The sequence below is a fragment of the Sus scrofa genome, chromosome 14 (assembly GCF_000003025.6).
Source record: "Sus scrofa isolate TJ Tabasco breed Duroc chromosome 14, Sscrofa11.1, whole genome shotgun sequence".
In the NCBI taxonomy this organism is placed as follows: Eukaryota; Metazoa; Chordata; class Mammalia; order Artiodactyla; family Suidae; genus Sus; species Sus scrofa.
Genome location: NC_010456.5, coordinates 60,583,121 through 60,600,029, shown reverse-complemented (window position 1 = coordinate 60,600,029; position 16,909 = coordinate 60,583,121). Strand labels below are relative to the sequence as shown.

General features: G+C 49.2%; 1 long non-coding RNA gene across 2 annotated transcripts in view; it reads right to left on the bottom strand.

Annotated features, from left to right (window-relative positions):
* LOC102163174 overlaps positions 222-16,909 on the bottom strand; it is a 71,180-nt gene continuing 54,492 nt past the window's right edge. Inside the window, exons 3-4 of one of the 2 annotated variants that reach the window (XR_002338974.1) lie at positions 4,066-4,145; positions 222-2,077 (exon numbers count right to left, since the gene is read on the bottom strand). This is a non-coding gene — a long non-coding RNA (uncharacterized LOC102163174). Of the gene's footprint in view, positions 2,078-4,065; positions 4,146-10,885; positions 11,604-16,909 lie in introns of those variants that run through there. The other variant, XR_002338975.1, reaches the window with a different exon arrangement.

Below are 16,909 nucleotides of genomic sequence, written 5' to 3'. Positions count from 1 at the left end.
CCAGAAGAGTATCATTGGAGTTCCCATCGTGGCACAGTGGAAACAAACCTGACTAGGAACCATGAGGTCGGGGGTTAGATCCCTGGCCTCACTCAGTGGGTTGATAATCCAGTGTTGCTGTGAGCTGTGGTGTAGGTCTCAGACACGGCAACCTGGCATTGCTATGGCTGTGGTGTAGGCCAGCAGCTACAGCTCTGATTAGACCCCTAGCCAAGGAACCTCCATGTGCCGAGAGTGCAGCCCTAAAAAGACAAAAGACAGAAAGTCAGGAAGGAAGGAAGGAAGAAAAGAAAAGAAAGGAAGGAAGGAAGGAAAGAAAAGTATCATCAACTTGGTTGAGAGGCAGGAGGTTTTTCAGTTTACTGATAAAAGGTCAAGGTCTCATATGGGCACCATAACATACCCAGAGACCTAGGTCCCCAGAATACGGTCATGGACATGTTCCAGAGATCACGGTGAACACATCAGAAACAGAATCCTGCCAGCAAGAGTGGTCCGTAAACCTGTGCCTGCCTTGACCCGGAGTCCACCTGAGGGGCCCGTGGAAGCCTTGAGGTGGCAGTCAATGACATCTATTTCCAAGTTTGGGCCAAGGGAAGGTGTGGTGGGGCTTCCCAGAGTATTGGTGTGGTCCCATCAGCAGGCACCCAGGCCTGGTCCCCCATTCCAGTGGAGAAGAGCTGAGACTGAGGAAGAGGAGACCAGCCCTCACCTTCCCTGATGCCACTGCCCAGCCAGGTGAGTTAGGGAGGGCAGGTGGCTGCAGAGCAACCCCTGAGGGGCCTGTGGAGCCATGAAGGCAGAAATCAGGCCTCTGCAGAGAAGGACGTCTGCCAGCAGTGCTGGATGGGCATGGGGGAGGGAGAACATTCTGGGGCTGAGCTCTGCCGTTTTCAGTGCCACTTGAGCTAAGCAGCATAAGGAGGAGACTTATTTCTTCTCAAATGTTGATGCTAATTTTGAAATCTTCCTATTCTAACAAGACATCAAACTATATAATAGAACACACAGATTGCCACCCGAGTGACAGCTCGCCCAAGAAAAGCCCACATGTTCTGCTCTGTTGTTCCAAAGCCTGTGCCGCCTCCATAGGCCCCACCTCCACCCCCACTTCACCAGCTCCCATGCTGGGAAGGCTCCACACAGCCTGCCCCCAGGGTCCACGCCCTTAACACTTGTTCCCCAGGCATGTTGTGAGGTTAAATGTCATCCCAGACTAAGAGCCACCCACTAGCGGCACCTTCTGAGAAGTTGGACCCCAGCAAGGCCCACCCCTGGCTAACTCTGCAAGGCGAGCTGAACAGCCTCAGAACTGTTCAGCAAATTCATCTGCTCAATGAGTCAGACTTGAGCTGATATGTACATTGGACATTGGCATTAGCGCCTGGGAAAGAGAACAGTGAAAATTGAGACAGGATTGGTCCAAAGTCTCTTTCTTAGCAGAAGAGCTGAGCCAGCCTTCCCCCACTCCCCCACTTCTCTCATCTTTCCTCCTCCCGGCACCATGCAATGCCTGTAACTGCCAATCACACTGGACCTGCTTCCTATCTTTACCACTACAGTGACTTTTCTCCTTCAGTTAGAGGGTAGCTCCCTCAAGGATCAAAAAGTCCCCCAGACACTGCTGTCATTCACAGCTGGCAGCAGCACGCAGCCCTGCCTTGTCCAGACCAAGTGACTGCCGAGCTGGCTGGGCCTCCAGCCCCATGCTTCCTGGCCCTCGAACCTCGCCCAGTGTAGGTGACTTGCTGTTGAGCTATGGGACAGGACCTGCTTGACTGCAGCAAACATCTTTAAGATAATCATCCTGGAAAAGTCTTTGCAAAGGACTGGACAGGCACATCTGGACTCCAGAGGCTGATCTAGAAAGGAAACATGCCCCAGCCCCCATCTGCCTCTCGGAGAACCTGGGACTCATTCTCAGGCTGGGGTGAGCCAGGGGCGTCTTCTCAGGTCTAACCAGGTGAAGAAGCATCTCTTCAGCTTCAGGGCAGCCAGTGACTTCGCTTTTTCCTGAGCCATATTTTGTACAGGAAAAGACACACATCTTTCCAGCTTCCATTGATCGCCTCTGCACCTGTATAAAATAATCACGGTTATTGGAGCTAAGACATGTTGGTCCCCTGCTCTATGTCCTGCCTTGTCCTAAGCATTTTATGTGGCTGCTCTGGCTGAAGTCTCATCACCACCCCATGGGATGTGAGCATCCCCATCTCATAGAGAAAGAACAGAACCTTTAGGGACAGTGACATCCGAGATGTCATAGCCCACAGCACAGAAAGTGTTTCAAAGCCAAAGTCCTAAATCATCATACAATCCGGTCTCCCCGAACCTGCACCAACAACCAGCCTTCATCAGAGAAGCGGTGGCCTCCTGCTTTCCAGGCCTTCTGACCTGGGGACAGGCTCCTGGGCTACCCTGGTGATGTTCTAGGCCACGGGGGCCGGTGTGTGGGGGTGGGGGTTGTCAGGTGAAGAAGTATTGCAGAAGTTCTTCCCAAAACTAGGCAGGGTGTTGTCTGCTTGGTCTGCAGCCCTCCTTCTACGGCTGGTCTGCTTTCTTGTCTGGAGCTCTGCCCTCAGCCAGCTCTGCAGACCCTCTTCTGAGCACCCCCAACTCAATACACTTCCTCCTCACTCTCGACTCTGAGCTTCTGTGTAAGGTTTCTCTGGATCCTGCCCCAGGCTCACCTGCAGGACAGGGGTGGCCCCTCACTGGCCTCATGTCTGCCCTGGGCCTGGACTGGCCAAAGATGCACAGCAAAGCCACAAAGCAGGGCTCAGAGAAACTGAGTAAATTTTCCCTGGTCTTATAGCCCCTGGATGGCAATATTTCCTTGAGTTAAGATTCCCCAACCCAGTCACACTTTCCTCTGCACCATCTTGGCCTGAGCACTGGCCCCCTTCACTGGGTGAAGGACAGTGGAAAATGCCCCAGAGCAGACTCCGGTGGATGCGCCCTCTGTCATGACACTGCTGTCCGCACTGGGGTGCAGGGGATCAGACAGAGAAGCTGCCCAAAGGGGACAGTTGTGGGCTGGACGCTGAGAGAACTGAGGGCTGGGGAGTGTGGGAAGGGGGTGGGGAACACGCATCTTGGGAGGAGGAAGGTCTCAAGTGAAGAGAGCCCTTCTCCAAGTCCCTGTCCGGAGGCAGCAAAGGGCATCAGCAAGTGGACAGCTCCATGGGGTAGGGGAGGAGTAGAGGGAGCGTGTGACCCCAAAGATCTGGGGTGAGACAGATGAGCTTGGGGCTGACCTCTGTAGCAGAGAGGCAGGGAGGGCCTGTGTAGGGACAATGCCCTTAGAGGACAGCTGTGTGGCCAGCAGTGTCATGAGTGCTACAAAGGAGAGACAGTGGGAATAGATGGCAAGAAGCTGGAAGGGGTTCATTGCAATAATCCCGCCTCCAGCCACACCACACCTTGGTCAGGTAGGTGAACCCCCAGTCTTCCCCCAAGAGGCTGGGCCATGGATGTGGGCTGAGAAGCCAAATCCCCCTGCCTGGCCCCCGAGGCTAGAGTGCTTGGCTCCTCCCAGCTGGGGGGTGGGGTTGGGGGTTGCCTGCAGAAGGACCTGTTGCTGCAAAACCTCTACTCCTCCCTGGAGTCTCCCTTGGAGGAGGTTTTGTTTCTCTGAGGGTGACCCACACACCACTGACATCACGCCATGCAGAAAATTGTTGAAATGTGGATGCTTAGGCTCAGAATCCCGCCCTCAACACACATCAGAGCTGGTTTTAGGAACAATACTATTTATGCAGACTTTTAAAACAACTTTTATAGGAGGTCCCACTGTGGCACAACGCATTAAGAATCCGACTGCAGCAGTCTGGGTCACTGCAGAGGCGCAGGTTCGATCCCAGGCTGGGAGACTTCCGTATGCTGTGGGTATAGCCATAAAAATAAAAATATAAAACAAAACTTATCATATATTGTTTCTATATTGTAATTCCCATAAATAATATATTTGAAATATTTAAAACACAGGAGATAGTGACATGCACCAAGTCATGGGGAGGGGATGGCAGAGAGGAATATAAGAAAGGAAATAATAAAATTACTTACAGGGTTAATGGGCCTTGGGTTTTATATGCCCTGGTTTTATTCCTGAGGAATGGCAAGCACATGCCACCGATCATCAGCACCTGTTATTCAGAGGGTTTGATACCTCAGTATTTGTTATAATATTCTTTGTGCCATCCTCATTTTTAATTATTTTTTCTGAAGGGCAGCGCAGGGAGAAGGACACCTCACACTGACAGCAGTTTGGTTCCGTGGGCGCTTCCTCACACACCTTTGAACCCCTCGGCAGGACGACCAGGATTCCACCCTCCGTGTCTCACAGGAACTCGAAGGGCTGGCAGGAGTGGATGACTTGCTGAATCTGGGACCAGTAACCCTGCCCTGACTTGGCAGTGGCCTCCCTGACTCCAGGTTCAGAGCTCTGGGCTCTGTGTCACCTGCCCTGAGGTTCAGGACACACCTGGGCCTCCTGGAAGAAGATGCTGCCACTGAAACCAGGTCTCAGGGGAGCCTAGAGGGGAGATGCCCGAATCTGCTGGGGGCTGTGCCCAGGAGGCCGGGATCCCAGATGGGGACCAGGAGGTTGTGGCAAATCCATTCACTCACCCAACCATCGTCTAGCAACCTCCCGCCATGACCAAGCCCTTCTAAACTCTTCTGATACAAACAGATGGGCAAAATCTCCTCACATTCCACAGGTAGAGGTGGGTGCTCTTGGGCCCCTGGGGGTGAAGACAGAGATTCTGCCTGGGGCAGGTCCTCACTCGCTCTGGAGCGCTAGGCTTTGGATCACATTCCTCCACAGAGCCTACCTGGGCAGCTCCAGCTGGTCCCACCAGGTGCGAAGGCACAGAACCCACGGGAGGGTCTGGTGCTCACGCACCTCGCTCCCCTCCCCCTCCATCCTCCTTTCCCCTTGGTATCCGGGCAAGGGTCCCTCCTGCCACCACCTCCGTCTCAGTCTCTTCGTTTACTCTCCTCCCTACTTGTAAGGTTTGCTTTGAAAGTTTGCATAGGAGTTCCCTTCATGGCTCAGTGGTTAATGAACCCAACTAGGATCCATGAAGACTAGGGTTCAATTCCTGGCCTCCATCAGTGGGTTAAGGATCCCGCGTTGCTGTGGCTGTGGTGTAGGCTGGCAGCTATAGCTCCGATTCGACCCCTAGCCTGGGAAACTCCATATGCTGCAGGTATAGTTCTAAAAAAAAAAAGAAAGAAAAAAAAAGAAAGTTTGCATAAAGCAGCTCCATGGTGGCTCAGTGGGTTAAAGATCTGGTGTGGTCACTGCTGTGGCTGGGGTCACTGCTGTGGTGTGGGTCTGATCCCTGACCCAGGAACTTCCACAGGCAGACTGAGCCAAATAAAAATTGCATAAGTAATGCCCCATATCACTTCTTGCTCTTCCAGAAGCCCCTTCCTTCTCCCTCTTGGTGGAGACAACTGTGCAGCCTCCACTCTTCACTGTCCTGCAGCCACAGCTGACCTGCTGTGAGTCCTGACCACCCTCTTTCCATCTCAATAGCTGCCCCCAACTTGAGCTCCTCCTCACCCTGATGTTTTCATCCAAAACACATCAGCTCCTAACACAATATTACTCACAGCTTGGGTCTGCTGCTTGTCTGCCCCTCCCCCGCCTCCATTACAAGCTCCTGAAGGCAGTTTTATCTATTCTGCTTCAGCTGCATCCCCAGCACCCAGAACACCCCCTCCCCCCACATACAGCATTCCTTTAATAGCTGTATTTTGAGTGGATGAGAAGAGAGAATTATTCACCAGAAGCCACCAGAACCCAAGCATGTGGCCCTGGAGGTCTGAACAGCTGGCAGGTGGTGTCAGGACAGACCAGAGCACAGGTGTGTGGGAATGACAGGCTTCCGAGAGCCTCATAGCCTTCAGGTGACCTGGACAAAGCCAGGACCTTGGGAGGGAGGAGTCTGCTGGGAATTAGAGCCTCTGGGAGCCTGGGAGGGAAGAGCTAGGCTTGCTGTCCCAGAAACCTAAACCCAGGCTGACCCTACCAAGCTCAGTTCTCAGGCCTGAGGTTTCATTTCCCCAGCTCCAGGGACAGTGTGTTGCCAGAACTCAGCCTCTGCTCCCTGGTGCAGGATAGAAAATCAAACTCGGAGACAGAGTTTTGGTGAAGGAGAAAGAATAGCTGTATTGCTTTGCCAGGCAAAGGAGGATCACAGCTAGCTAATGCCCTAAAGACTATGCCCCCTTTAGAGAGATTGTGAGGTGGTTTTCTAATTTGGGGAGTGAAAAATAGGACCACAGATAAGGATCAGGGTAGAGGCAAGCTTGCACTGTTTTCAAAGCTGGTGTTCAAAGGTCTGGTGGTCTTCTTTCCAGAATAAAGAATGCTTCATTAACATCTTTCATTTGTTGGGGGGTTTAGTTCTGCAGAACTCAAAGATATTGTTATCTATATTCCTTGAGGAGGAATCAGGACCCTGTCCCAAGGCTGCACTGTTGTCTCTTGACAGCTCCTCTCTGATCTCGGCATCCCCTCCCTTCTCTGATTAGCAACTGCCCTTTGGAACCCAGGGAAGGTCATGAAGGCTGAAGTTTATTCCCTAAAAACAAGAAATGGGGGACACAGAAAGGCTTGTGTGCCCAGGAGCCCCACAGGACCCTGCTTGGTTTCAAATGCAGGCCTGTTTGTCTCAAGGGAGCACAGCACTAGGTGATAAAACCGATAGAGGTAAGGCTTTAGGATGAAAACTATCTCTTTCTAAAAGCTCGCTCCACAGCTTACACAGAACATAGGATACACATAACAGATATCTGAGTACAGACTTTGGGAGCAAGAGGTCACTCAAGAAACCAGCTTTTAAGTGCAATTCGGTACAAATATTTATTGAGCGCTCACAGTGCACCAGGCTCTTTAGGGCTGAGGGTAGGAGCCATCCATTAGAGCTGCCTCTGCAGTCCTTCCCCAGGGAGGTGAGGAGGGGCCTCCATCCGTTTAACATGCAAATGTGAACAGTGCTCCTCCCCGGGCAAAGCTCCACCGCTCTCTCATTTTGTTATAGCTTTTTTCCCAGGGAATGGAGCTTCCCAAGAGAAAAATCAGCATTTTCAATCTGCGCTGTTGATTGTTCACAGCTCCACACCCCTACCACCCCGCCCCTTCTTTGCCAGAGTCGATTGTAATTGCTGGTTTCTCCCCCGCCCCCATCCACAGGATTTCATATGGTTCATCTCCAAGCCTCATTTCATTTTATAGCCACCATTTTCTGGCTTTTCTACCAGCAGATGTGGCTGAAGCAGCAGTTTCTCAGATTGGATGACCCAGGATCTTAACATCCAGAGGGCTGTCTCTTCAACACTGCACACTTGAGCTTCCTATAAGCCCTTACATTGTATTCGTTAAGTCGGACTTTAAAAATTCTGACATCCGCTCAGGCAGTAGGTTAGAGAAGGCATGCCTCTCCTGTTTTCCACCATATCATCAGCCATCTCTCCTCATGCTGCACCAACACCCTTAGCATTTAGGGACTGTGGGAAGTGTAGGACTTCAAGGCCTCTTCAAGGAGATAAGACTCAAAAAACCTCTGGCAGAGATAAGAATTACCAGAACCTTATGGCCCCACCATCTCATTGTCATCGTTACAAAGTTCCTGAACCACAATCCCCCCACCCCACAAGCAACCTGGCCAACTTCTCCCTGTCCCCTACTAGGAAAGGTATGTGGCCCACTCCTCACCCCACCTTATAGGTACCTTATAGGCCCCCATCCAACCAGCAAGTGTATCATAAGACCCTTCTTTCCCCATCCAATCAGAGGTCAGCAGGTGTATCCTGAGACCTTTCCTCTCTCCCTGGGCTATAAAAACAGACATGACCATGCACTCAAGGTCAGCTCTCCCTGATTATCAGGAAGTCAGCCCACTATGTTAGCGCATTTCTTGCCTCAATAAAACTGTCTTTTCTTCACCCTGCTCTGAGTCTGGAAGTTCTTTTCCAACCTGTGCACGGACCACAGTAGGCAGTAAGAACAGGTGGTCCTTCTGGGGAAGTGACAGCGGTATCCAATGTCCTATCCTGAGGTGTGGATGCTGAGTTGCATATGGGTCATGGTCTTGCTCTTGGCTGAATAGTCCCGATTCCTTTATTCCTGGCTGGGCACCATCCAAATCCACTCTCTGGCCTCCTGGAGATTCTTCCAGCTCTCTAGGACAACGCAGGACTTCTGCCCAACTTAACCTAGATAGATGGGACTGTTGGGTCAGAGGGGAAAATTCTGCCAATTCCAGAGTCTAATAATGTAATGGATTGTTTCTAAAAACAATGGACAATATCTCATTTTAACAGGACCCTGGAAAAAACGGACAATGATTTTAGCCAGCTTGAGATTTTTGGTCTTAGCCTGGAAATTACTTGAAATTTTTCCGCCATTTTATCTATAACACATTATTGATTACATGTAGATTTAAAAAAAGAAGAATTAAAAACAGAAATCTTTGCATATGAACTGGAAAAAGCATCCAGTCCAGAGCAAGGAGTCCTGGAGCATCGCCGCTCAGACCAGGGGGACCCTGGGTGCAAACTCACCATGTGGCCCACTTGTGCCCTCAGCCTCCTGCAGCACCTTCCTCTCACCAGCCTCCTGGCCTCACCTCCCCACCATCTTCCCTCCTTGGCCCTGTAAGCAGGGATACAGGTCCTCTTCAAACAGCACTGCTTCCCAGACCTCTACCCACACCCCTTGACACAGTGTCCATGGGAACACGTGCAGCTGAGGGCTGATCACATTCGTGGGATCAGCCTGGCCATAGCCACAGGCCTGGGCAAGCCTGTTGATGCCAGAACTCTTGCATTTAAGAGCGAGTGTGCAGGATAAGAGGACGAGGCAGCCTCTCTCCCTTCAGGAGATCCAGGAAACTTGGGGGACAGGGAGGCAACAGGAGTGTGAAGAAAGATGATAATCTGATTCACGAAAATGTCCAAGTGGGCTTCATATAAGCAACTAATCTGCTGTATTTTCAACTCAATTCTATGGATTGAAACTTCATTTCTTCATAACTTCTCTGGAACACATCTATAAATGTGAGACATGATTGTATATATGGGTAAGTAATTCCTAAATGAAAGCAATGAATCAGTAGACTTTGTGAACTGTACAAGAAACTTGCAGGCTTGATTTTGCTGAGAATGTGGGAATTCTGGTGGCCAGAACAGCTGGAAGAATGGGATTTTTTCAAGACGCTGCTCCCTGGGGATTTGGTGGGAAGCCCCGTCCACGTCCTACCTAAGCACCTGGGGAATAGGCACCTCCCCGTCCACTGGACCTCTTTCTAAGGACGTTTTTAAATTTTGGTCATCAAAGCAATACATTTGATACCTTTACTCCATCACTTAAAAGCTGTGTGATTCTGTGTTAGATCCGCAGGACTGCCATAACAAATTCTACAAGCCGGGTATCTTAAAGCACAGCATCTCTTGTCTCAGTCATGGAGATCAGGTTGAAACCCAAGGTGCCACAGGGCCATTCCCCCCCTCTGAGAATTCAGTTTCCTCATCCATCAAATGGGGAGTTAGTCATTGTTATCCCAAACAGCCGTGCAGATTGAGTGAGTTATTCCATGAGAAGTGCCCGGCACAATGCCCGGTGTTTGCTAAGCACTCAGTCATGGTTAACTGTTTTTTTATTTTTTTTTTCTTTTCCTTCCAGTTTTATTGAGATGTAATTGATATACAGCCCTGTACAAGTTCAAGGTGTGCAACACCATGGTCTAACTTACATACAAAGTGAAATGCTTATCACAAGTTTGATCCATCATCTCATACAGATACAAAATTAAAGAAATAGAAAACAATTTTTTCCTTGTGATGAGAGCTCTTAAGATTTACTCTTAACAATTTTCACACACAACACACAGCAGTGTTAATTATACTTATCATGCTGTACATTATATCCCTACCTAGTACTTATTTTCTTATAAACAGAAGTTTGTACCTTTTAACCACCATCAACCAATTTACCCTCCCCCTCAACCTGTCCTCTGGTAACCACAAATCTCATCTCTTTTTCTATGAGCTTGTTTGTTTCCTTTTGAAGTATAATTGACATACCACGACCTTTTAGTCCCTGGTACACAGCACAGTGATTAGATATTTCTACACCTTAAAAAAGGATCATGTTAAATCTGGTTACCATCTCTCACCACACACAAATATTACATAATTATTGACTATATCCCCCACACTGTATATTTCATCTCTGTGACTAGTGACTCACTTATTTGGTAACCGCAAGTCTGTGCCTCTTAATCTCCCTCATCTATTTCTCTCCTCTGCCCTGCCTCCCCCCCCCCAAACCACCTCTTTGTTCTCTGTGTCTGTGAGTCTATTGCTCTCTTGTCATGTTTTTCCCTTTGTTTTACTTAGATTCTACATATAAGTGATATCATAGGATATTTGTCTTTCTCTCTCTGACTTCACTTAGTCTGATCATCTCTAGGTCCATCCATGTTGCTGCAAATGGCATTATTTCATTCTTTTTTATGGATGAGTAATATCCATTGTATATATGTACCACATCTTCTTTATCCATTCGTCTGTTGGGGGACATTTAGGGTGTTTCCAAGTCTTGGCTATTGTGAATAGTGCTGCTATGAACATATGGGTGCATACATCTGTTCAAATTAGAGTTTTCTTTTGGGGGGGATAAATATCCAGGACAGGAAATGGTAGACCTATTTTTCATTTTTTGAAGAAACTCCATACCATTTTCCAAAGTGGCTGCGCTAATTTACATTCCTACCAACACTGTACAAGGATACCCTTTTCTCTACATCCTCACCAACACTTGCTTTTTTTTTTTTTTTTTTTTTTGATAATCGTCATTCTGACTGATGTGAGGTGATTCTCATTGTGGTTTGATTTGTATTTCCCTGATGATTAGTGATGTTGAGACTCTTTTCATGTACCCGTTGGCCATCTGTCTATCTTTTTTGGAAAAATATCTGTTAAGGTTGTGTGCTCATTTTTCAGTCAGATTTTTTTATATTGTGTTGTATGAGTTCTTTGTATATTTTGGATTACCCTCTTATTGGAATATTGTTTGCATATATATTCTCCCATTCAGTAGGTGGCCTTTTTGTTTTGTTGATTGTTTCCTTAGCTGTTCAAAAGCTTTTTAGTTTGTTGTAGTCCCATTTGTTTATTTTTGCTTTTGATGCTCTTACCTAAGAAGATGTATCCTAAAAATCATCACCAAGAATGAGGTCAAGGAATTTACAGCCTGAGTTTTCTTCTAGGAGTTTTATGGCTTCAGATACTGCATGCAAGTCTTTAATACATTTTGAGTTAATTTTTGTTTATCATATGAGTGACCAGTTTCATTCTTCTGCACGAAGCTGTCCAATTTCCTAAACACCATTTATTAAAGAGACCATTCTTTCCCATTGCCTACTCTTGGCCCTTTATCATAAGTTAATTGACCATATATGTGTGGGTTTATTTCTGGGCTCTTGACTCTGTTCCACTGATCTGTGGGTCTGTTTTTATGCTGATATATTGTTCATTATTCAATTTCCATTCTTCATGACCATGCTGTGGGTTGAGAGAATGGCAATCTTGAGAGGAAAAAGGAAAAAAAGAAAAAAAATCACTTGGCACCAGTTACTAATACAGATCCAGAGGCAGGATCTAGCCTGAACTTAAGACTCCAAATGTCCACACTTTCCTGAAAACTAAGAAAAAGCTGTGTGCTAGAGATTTCAAAAGGTTTTCACATTCTGTTTTGTAAACCCAGCTTGAGAAGAGAGGAGGAGGGCTGAGGGGCAGACCAGGTTGTTTCCCAGCCCATCTGTCTGTTCTACTCTGTTCCCTGCAGATGTTTAAAAACCACCCCAGGGAGTGACAGCTAGTGCACCTCACGGCTCAGGAGTTTTGGTCAGAGAAATTGGAGGCTCCAACTAAGAAGAAGCTGAACTTTGGACAGGGCTCTGAGAGGGCAGGACCGGGAGAGACCACCAAGCCTGCCTGAAGGAGGCAGGACAGAGGACTGAACGTAAGAAGGGGTCCCGAGCACAGTGCTCCATCCCCCGGGTCAGTGACCTGGAGGGTGCCTCCTTGTTCCATTTCCTTATGAAGATGACCTTCAGCCTGGCTCATTGCAGAGGCCACTGCATCCCAGTTCATCTCCCAGGGACATGGATCCTGCTCTAGGATCCTGCTCTAGGATCCTGGCTTCGACCTGTGACTTTCTGGCGGGGTTCAGGCTGCCTTGATCCCACCCCCACCCTACATATAGCTGAGAGGAAATGCAGTCTGTTTGTCCTGATCAGCACCTGGTCATACAGGGTTGAGTTGGCTTCTCTTTGTACCCTCTTGGATTTGGGATGCAAGCAGTACAGGGCCAGCCTTGGGCTCTGACCTGCCAGAAGCCCTAGCTCTGGTCTACTTGCTTCTTGGCTCTGCTCGGTTTTTTGTTTTGTTTTGTTTTGTTTTTTTCTTTTTATGGACACACCCAAGGCATATGGAGATTCCCAGGCTGGGGGTGAATCAGAGCTGCAGCTGCCAGCCTGCACCACAGCCATGGCAATGCCAGATCCAAGCTGCATCAGTGACTTAACACCACACGCAGTTCACAGCAATGCAGGATCCTTAACCCACTGAGCAGGGCCATGGATGGAACCCAAAACCTAACCAGGTTTGCTACTGCTGAGCCATAACAGGAAATCCAGGCTCTGCTCTGGTTTTAACAGGTCTCCCCGCCCAGGTACTTGGCTCTCGGCACTATAGCCACACGCCTTCTGCATAGCATCCCCGGCTCCAGAAACTCCAAGGACTCCCTATAGCCAGTATTTCTCTACCATCTTGGCCATATCTCCCTGCAGCCTGTCCCTCTTGAAACAAGAGGCCAACCAAGGAAAGTGAAGCCTTGAGTCCCTCCCACAAGGTTCTCAGGAGGGACTTTGTGAGGCTGGAGATTCAAGCAGCACTTTCTGGGCTTATGGGGCCAAATCAACCCACGGCTAGTGGAGAGTCTGTGCCCTGACATTTTTTATGAGCTCTGGACTTGTAGGTGTCCAGCTGTCTCTGGTAGGAAAGCCACAGTGCCCAGAGAGTGAAGATTTACACCTGAGCACACCCAAGGCACACTCTGGGGCCTTGAAGGAGTGACTGGGAGGACTCTGTGGAGGTGCCAAGCTCCTACCTCCGACTGTTAATGTAGATGCGGTTTTCTGAGCCTTCTAGCTGGTGATGCTTGGGAATATTTGGGCTATGATTAGAAAACTATAATTAGACTATAGCTGATAACACTGTATCATGTAATTGAAGTTTGCTAAGCGAGATCTTAAATGTTCTCACCAAAATGAGGGAAAAAATGAAGAAAACTTAAGCCAGTGGACTAAACAATTGATCTGCTGAAGTTGTGGAAGAAAAACTGGTTTTTCAATTGGTTGGTTTTGAAAATGGTTTTCCACACACCCCACCCCAACACTAACATTTTTTGCTGCCCCATCCACATCTGTTTTTCTTTCACCAGAAGTCCTGGAGTGATGCTTAAAAACAGGACATAGTTTCATCCTCACCCTGTATTCTCTGTGTTATGAGATGCCTTTGCTGTGCCAATATATCAGATATCAATGTCAGTGCTTTCCAGCCTAAGGGCCAGGAGGCCCCCAGAGCTGGGCACGTTGAATTTATGCCCCTTTGCAGAGAGGAAGGGAGAACCCACAGCATCCCAGTGCAGAGAGTCAGAATGCACTTGCAGGACTGGGCTGTACTGGCTGCTTGGGGAAGGGCTGTAGGAAATGGGGCTTGGATTGGATGTTGTCAGAGAGTGGGGGCCACTTATGATCGGGTATCTTAACCAACCTCATGGAGAATGAGGGCTGGCAGGCCCAGCTACTGCCCAAGTCGGCAGGAAGCATTGGCCTCTTGCATCAGCCAGGGAGGGGCAGGTCTGGTGTTTGCATTTGTCTGAGTTGAGACCTGACTGCAGAGCAGTCCTATCTCTCTCATGCTCCATCATGGTCATCACAGTCTTGTGCAGTGTCGATGTTCCAAAAAGACATTTCAGTTTAACAGCAGAGCACCAGCCCCAGAGGACCAGGCCGGCCTGGGTGGGGCTTCTGTTCTCGGTGAAATGAAACACACTCTACTTTGAATTTATCTCTGGGACTTTGTTTTTCTTTTACCACCCGGTCCACTATCTAGGACATAGCTGTAAATACTATATTTGTTTATCCAAGAAAACCTTGTCTTTTGGAAGGCTTCTCAGTAGCCTCCCGTGTCCACGGCTCTCTGTTGGGCAGAGATCACAACAGGGCACCACTTGGCCACTCTCATTCCCGGGGACCTCAGTGTGGACACCCCTCTCCCAGGTCAATGTGCTAAAGCCGGACCACAACTCAAACAGGGAAGAGAACAGGTTGCAACAACTTAGGTTTCACACTCAAGAGATCTGAAGGTGACTTGCTCAGAGGAGAGGGGCTGATAGTGGAGGACAAAACAACTCTTCCACACTGAGAGAGGCCCTCGCAGCACTGAGCACTTGGAGGGAAGTGGCCTGGGCAGTGGGGTGAGGCCTGGTCTTCTGGAAGAGTCTGCGGGCTCTGTTATCACAACCAGGCAGAAGAGGGTGAAGGACTTTACACCATGTGCTGTGTTCCATGACCCCGTCTCCTCTCCCTGGAGCTACGAGACCATAGCACACATTTCCAGATGGGTCCCCCACTTTGTGCTGCAGAAAATAACTTGGGCAGACAGCCTTCCCAGGCCAGGGGGTGCAGGACATCCGCTGTTAAATTCTTGAGAGCCAACCTAAAAAGGGGTCTAAGCACCCCCCTAAATCCAAACCACCTGATTCCTTTGCCTGGACACGGGGCTGGAGTCTACCCAGGATCCACCTGCCTGAGGACCCCCAAACATGCTGGGTATGCAGATGCCCCAGGAAACGTATTAAAATATAGATTCCTGGGTCCTGTCCCTGGGTCCAACTGAGAAGGTCCGAGGGGCCCAGGAATCTGCATTCTTAAGCTATCTGGCCCAAGGTGTTTTTATAAACCACAAGGAGCTTGGGAGCCACTAATCTGGTCCAATGTTTCTCAGCTAAAGAGGGGATGTTCAGACCATGGAGCTTTACTTTCCCCAATAAAATATATGTGTGTGTATGTATCTGTCTTTGTCTCTGCGTACATCTGTATCTGTTTATATGTGTGTATCTGTGTGTCTGTATGTGTGCGTCTGTGTCTGTGTTTCTGTGTCTGTATCTCTGTGTGTGTCTGTATATGCTTTTCTGTGTGTGTGTCTGTGTTTCCGTATGAGTCTGTGTGTCTGTCAGTGTGTATGCTGCCCTTTCTGTCTCCTTTCTCCTTATGTTGAAATGCTCTCTAGAGAGATTTTTGGAAAAGCTCCCAGGGATTCTAATGCCTCACTCCCTCCCCTCCTGCTGTGGAAACCACTGAAGGGGAGCAGACTCTGACAGCCAAAATGTGCCTCTTTGGCAGAGGGATTATCTTGAGCTGATTATTTTTAAGAAACAGCTTTCACGGAAGAAGCTCTGAAATACAACTAGTTACCCTTTATAAGGGATATTCCCATTTATATAGGAAATCTCTACTTGTAAGGGTGTCACCCTCCCAGGAAAAGGGGGGTGACTCAACCTCTAGAAACCCTTATCAGTGGAGAAGGCAGCAATGCTGACCTGTACAACGACTTACCAGGCTTTGTCTAGACCCTCTCATAACTGGCTTCCCACCCAGCATCTTCTATTGTCTTGTGCCCGAGATGGCATTTAAGGTGGTGTTTGGGCCCTGTGAGGGGAGCTGCTTGGCTTTCCTGGATCTCCGCCATGTGTACAGGTCACATGTTACTAAACTTATGGGGTCTCAGCCCAGAACCCAGAAAGTGGAGGGAAAGTCTTCTCCACCCTCCCACCCCCCAACCTCTCCCAGGGGTTTACAGAGAGATCCCGTTTGCAGAGCAGCTCTGAGTCTGAGGAAGGAGCCACCTGCTCACTGGCTGTACTACAGAAAGAGCCAGGCCACCAGGAGCACAGCCTCAGCCCAGCGTCCCCACCCTCAGGGTTCTAGGGGGCTCAGGCGGAGCAGAAGTGGGTCTGGAAGGACTGGGAAGGGTGGGAAGCCAGCAGGGCAGGGCGGAGCCGACACCCAGAGGGAGGGGATTCAAAGTGAGGCAAAGCTGCTGGAGGAGAGGCCCTGGGGGCTCTCCTGAGCTCATTAACTTGCAAATCGGTTTTCACCCCTTATCTCTTAGTAGCACCTTTCTCAGTGGCCTGAAGAAAAGGCAGCTCTGCTACACAAGCTGCTGCTGCTTCCTTGACTCAGGGGCCCTGCGGAGCCACCATCACCCACAGCACCTAATAATAGGGGGTCCCTACACTACGAATGCTTCCCAGAACCCAGAGATCCCCCTACACCCAAAAAGGAAAATGAAGCTTCCAAAGGTGGCCGGCCCACCATTGGGAAAATGCAGAAACCCACAGAAAGAGACAACCTGAGAGATCCAATTAAACTTCCCAGGTGAAAATCCTGTGACACCAAGGGCTAGAGAATGCACATGCGCAGTCCTCCCAGCCACTCACCTCTGCAGACTAGCCAGCCCTCGAAGCCCAGAACACGGTCCTCTACCCACAAGCACAGAGCCTGCCCCAGACCTACCCACCCAGAGGGTAGGGTTTGCACAAGCCCAGTGCAGAGATTGGTTCCAGGTCCTCTAGGGTGCAAACCACAGACAAGCAGGAAATTTTGCCTACAAGGATTTGCTAATTAGCCAGTTAGACAAAATTTAGTTCCGTGACAGGGCTTGCCTGTTTCTGAGCCTGGTCAGCCTTTACAGTACAGACCCTGACTTCCTGGGGTTATTTCTGCTCAGCCACAAGCCATGAGCTGCAGTCACTCCATCTTTG